Below are 5,842 nucleotides of genomic sequence, written 5' to 3' on the forward strand. Positions count from 1 at the left end.
AAAATGCGCGCACCCGAGCAGCTGCTTGTTTTTGACTGAGCGCGCCACCGACATTGACACGTGCCAAAAACCAACAACGTGTAGCGCGCATGCGCGGCAGTGCTGCAAACACGTGGCCAGGAAGAACGAAGTAAACAAACACCGAAATCAATACTGGTGATTGAAGCTCAATCCTTATGTTTACTCTAGTGTTTAAGACACTACTGTATTTTTTTATTTATTTTTGTATAACTATTAGAGTTAAAATATAACAGTTTAATGTATTAATACACGTTAAAAAAGTTAAAGGAACAAATATAAAAGTTAAACTTTTTTCACTAGTTTTGAGTATAATAAACGGTGCTAACACTCTCAATTTAACTGTATCGTTACCAAATAAAGAAGTTTGACCTTGTTACGGTTGTAAACTACTTGTGAATGACGTTTATTTATGAATCGGCCGTAGCAGACAATGTATTAATCAAGACAAGGGCGCCATCTAAAGGACATAGGTAAAATAAAAAAGAAAACATGAGATGTGTCTTGAAACATGAAAGTTAATGTTGTTTTTAGTAGTTTATTCACAGGAGGTAAATTTATAAGGAAATATTATAGATGGTATAATTTTGCTGTCAAATGCTGTGTCTATTTAAGTTGTGTTCCGTTACAAAAGCAAACCTGTAGTGTGTGACATCAATTATTTCCCATGCTAACCTTTAACAGTGTTAGGGCCGAGTTTAATGTTTTCACAGCAAAGGTTCAAGCCGCGTTCTTATTTAATTATATTTTCACATTATTTTTCTATAAATGTTGCTATTCAGCTAAGCTAAGGCTAACTTTAGTCTATTTCTGGTTAAGTGTAATGAATATATTATTTTATGTCGAGATGGTACGGAGCCCCTAAAGGGAAATGGGAAAAAAATAAACCCTAGGTTAAGCACAGGCAGTTGTGCTTCCTGTGAGTATGCCCCTAGGGTTTTTCTTTCTTTCATGACGTATAATCCATTATTATTACATATTTCGTGAAAAGTTTCACGTTACAGTGGCCCCTCTCTTTATCATGGTTCGGCATTAAAATGTTTTAATTTCTACGGAGACCCTAAAGGGACATGGGGGGAAAAAAGAAAAACGTATCTCGTGCGCACTAGCTACTTTCTCGTGCTCACGAGATACTTTCTTGTGAGCACGAGAAAGTATATCTAAGACATTTTGCTACACATACATACAGGGTAATACATTAAAATAACAAACAATCATGTACAGTACGTACGGTTGGGAAATCTATGATACCGGCATATCATGCGTGACATATATACTGTATATATGGTGAGCATTTAATTAATGTAGGGTACAGGAAGGCACTGTTGCTGTTGTTGTTCTGTTGTTGATAACAGTGTAGGGGGGTTCGTGAATGGTAAATACGTATATACGTGAATCATAAATAACTATCTCGACTCTACTTCGCGAATTTTCCCATTTCTTGGGTTTTGAAAAGCAACAACTGCGATAGGAGAGGGACCAGTGTATTTCGTGGTACATTTCACGTAACAACGTGATGTCTGTAAAGCACACTGAGTTTGCTTTGTGCATGAAATGCGCTCTATAAATAAAATTGAAATTAATGAAAGTCCACCTGCGAGCCAAGAATATGGCTCGTTTACACGATTCAGTTGAATTGTACTTTATGCTTGGCTTGAGGCATAGTGAGATTTTACAATTATTGGGCTCAGTGGATGAGATTTTTATTAGTATGCGTACTCTCAGAAGGATGAGGATGATTAACGTATAAACGTACTTACCCTTAACGAACCTCCCTACACTGTTATCAACAGTAGAACAACAACAACAACAGGGCCCTCCTGTGTCTAACTGAGGTATCCTACATCAATTAAATGCTCACCATATACTGTATATAGTACATATGTCACGCATGACATGCCCCTCACTCCCATAAAGAATATCTACAGGCAAGCCAAGTCCCAGCAGGCACCTCGGATCACAAGTCCCATCCTGACAAATTCAGAAGCAAGTGCATTTAAAAGTGTGTGACAGATAAGGGTCTGTGGTGAGTCTGAGAAGCATTGGGACATATCAGTGCTCAGGTCATGACTCACTGCAGGCCTAAAATAATAAAAAAAAGAAAATCATTTTTTCCTCATTGTACAGAAAGTGAAAGTGAAAATGTCACATATTTCACAACAGTAAGTGAATAGAATGTTAAAACATTTGAACTTTTAAGCTCTTCTGGATTTATTTACTCTCCTCGTCACCGATTCTAATTCACTTCATCAATAATTTTAAGTGTTGTTTTTTTAACACACAACACATTTGAAAAGTTTCACTTAATATCAGATGTAAACCGATGGTTTACAAGCTATGTTTTTGTACATCACCCAATTATTCGTCCTATAAACACACATATAGGGCAATGTTTTTATTTTAACACACTTGCTACACAAATGGCTTTTAATTCATATATTTACCTTTAAATAAATGTGATTAGCAATTACGTTTCTAACTGCACAGGTCCGTTGGTACGTCTTACTTCATATTTTAGTCATAATATTCAATACAGGTTGAATTAATTTTACATTTTTTTTTGTTTTTATTTGGTTCTGCCCACTCAGATTGTTTTTGACATAAACAACTGGAAAAATGAAGAAATGTTTTGTTCAATGTTCACGTGTAAAATGTATCTCTAATCAGAGACTGAAAACACAGTTAAGTAAAAACGGATGACAATCCAAAGCAGTTTTAATTAAATAATTAATTTCTCTAAGTGCCAGAACGTTTGGATTCTCCAAGAATCCTTTCAGGTAGCTTTGGATTTTTATTGAAATGTTTTAAAAGGCATTTTAGTGTAAGTGTAGCGGCCTCAGTACAATACGATTGATTGGTGACAAGAAAAGGGGTCAAACACTGGGTTTTCTGTTATAGTAATACAGAACCATGCAATCAGTTTGGGATATTTGTGACTACACCAGTTTGTCCACTAGGTAGAAGCGGTACAACAGAAATGCAAAGCATAGGTTAATAGCACTACAGCCCATAGAGTAAAAGTAACATAACTTAGAGCCGGAGAAAGAACGTTATTCTGTGCTGTTGCCTGATGGCTATGTTCTGTATGTTTCAGGTAAGTTGGTGTCAGTATTTGGTTTCAATGGTGTTATGAGATAGAGTAACATGTAATGAAGTGAATATGTAAAACTTTACGTTTCCTTTGTGCGATATAATTGTGTTTCTTGTGTTAGCCGATTAGCTCGGTTGTACGGTAGTCTGTGTTGTCCTCGGTGTGCGGTCATGTGACCAGGCAACGAAACCGTTCCAATATGTTTACTGTAATCGTTCTTGGAGTATAGAAAAGAGAGAAAAAGTAACATAACTTAGAGCTGCATCAAGCTTCGGCTTGGTCAGTATATATGTGAGTGGATTATTATCTGACCACACAGTGAACTTATGACCCTTAAGCCAATGATTGAATTTATCACACACAGCCCATTTGAGAGTTAGAAATTCTAGCCTGTGAGCTGGATAGTTAGCTTGACTACCATAGAGGGATTTGCTGGCAAAAGCAATGGACCTTGCTCTCTCCTCACCAGCCTGCACCTGTGAAAGCACAGCACCCAGACCATCAAGAGATGCATCGGTAGAGAGGATAAAAGGCTTATCAAAGTCGGGATGTGCTAGCACCACACTGTTTAGGAGCGCATTCTTCAAAGTCTCAAAAGCACCATCACATGCAGGAGTCCAATCATCGGGGGTCAGCACGAAAAGTGCCAGCTCTCCGTCGACCAAGGGAGCCTTTAGCCTTTCTCTTCTGTCCTGCAGTAAGAGTGTAGAGCAGCTTGGCAATGGCAGCACAACCAGGAATGAAGTGGCAGTAAAGCACCATGCTGTGAAAAGACTTGACTTTCCGCTGAGATGAGTGCAGCCATCATTGTTCATGAGGTCTTCCTTCCTAAAGGCAGTCACATTCACTTTCACCTGATCAACACACACCACTGCTGTCAACCACATGACCAAGAAACCTCACAGACGTTCGGAGGAAATGACACTTCTTCTGTGCTAGTTTGAGGTTACTAGCCCTGAGACGTGAAAGTCTCAAGTCGTTTCAAGGCTTAATCTTCGGAAGGAGCGAAGACCAGTAAGTCATCAAGGTAACAAAGTAGACTAGAGAAATCCAAATCACCAAAGACACTGATCATCATCCCCTAAAAGGATGCAGGGCTGTTGCACAGGCCCTGGGGAAGCCAATTGTATTTGTACAGGCACAGAGGTGTTGTAAAGTCTGTGTACTTTCTGTCTGACTCATGGAGGGGGATATTGTAAAACCCCAATGTAAGGTCCATGGTGCTGAAAAAGGCATTTCCCCCTAGTGCAGCAAGACAGTCAGCCTGGCAGTGGGTGAGCATCCTTGACAGTATTGGCATTAAGCCAAGGGAAGTCTAAAGTGCAAATCCTCAGATCCCCAGACTTCTTCCAGACCAGGACCAGTGGTGAGGCATATTCACTAACAGACTTACTGATGATGCCTTTCAATTCCATCTCCGACAGCACCTCTCTCAATTTGTGATAGCGGGCTGGAGGGATACGGCGATAAGGCAGCCTGAAAGGGCGATCTTCAGTAAGGTGAATGCAAATGCGAAGTCCTGTGCTTCTCCACAATCCAACTTGTCCTTTGATAAAACATCCTGGTAAGAAAGCACAAGGTCAGCTAGTCTCTCCTTCCATTCACATGACACATCACAGCCCTCAAGGTCAATGTCAGCTAAGTCACAGGCCTCAAGTCGCTGTGAAGGGGAAGAAGTGGTGTTGGTGGTGAAGGAGTAGCCAGAAGCCACTGAGGCCAGACTGAGGCCTACTCACACCCTGGGCGATATGAAGATCCTCCACTGCAACACATGGAAAAACATCTGCCACCTTTGTATTCCTACGCAGTGTGACAGGGTTCATTGTCGGGTTAAGAATTTTCATTGGCACCCATCTGTCGCCCCACATAGGTGCTACAACCCGACCCACAATGATGTCTTGTGCAAATGAGGTCCCAGTATTTCTCATCGAATCTCAGACCCTGTATCAATGGCCTGATGATGTTACTCCCAATTATGAGCTCATCTCTCTGTCCTGGAACAAGGAAAGTAGGCACGACAAATTTCAAACCATAAATCTCAGCAGCCAGCTCATAAATGCAATGAGGTTGTGTCATGAGACCACCACAACCAATAAGGGCTACCTTCTCAGGAACAGACTAAGGACTTGATAAAACACCAGCATTTCTGAGCTTGGACTCCCCCTCCACACTGAGTGTGCATGACATACTTCCAGAATCAATCATAACTTTCAAAGTGGCCTAATCCCCGACAGAAGCTGGAGTGTAAAACAAATCACTAGCCACTTCAACTCTGTGAAAACCAACAACAACCACTGTATTGTCACTGGGAAGATTACAACAGCAATTCACATTGACCAACTGTGCATCTTCACTGACAGTGAGGGTTTCACCAATGCTGCCCATGCTTCCCCTCTCTTCACACAGGCGCACTAGTTTAAATCAGCTGAAGAAGGAGAGGGGGTTAATGCAGCTGAGGGGGTGAAAAGCTGTAGACACACTTGCCTAATATGGCCAGGGCTGAAGCAGTTAAGGCACAATCTATACAGCTTGCGGTGAGCATGGGTTGAATGATCATTACAACCGCAAACTCTGCATTTAGAGGGTACAGAGCATTGCTGACTGCAGGGATGGTTGAGCTGTCTATGAGATGGCTGACAGCCAACAGGCTGAAAGTTACAACCCTCTGAATGGTTGCGAGTAAAGTATTACAAAGAGACAAAACTTTGTCAAATATGGCCACAACCTGCTGAA

This window comes from Cynoglossus semilaevis, chromosome Z, assembly GCF_000523025.1.
Source record: "Cynoglossus semilaevis isolate Cse_v1.0 chromosome Z, Cse_v1.0, whole genome shotgun sequence".
Lineage (NCBI taxonomy): Eukaryota > Metazoa > Chordata > Actinopteri > Pleuronectiformes > Cynoglossidae > Cynoglossus > Cynoglossus semilaevis.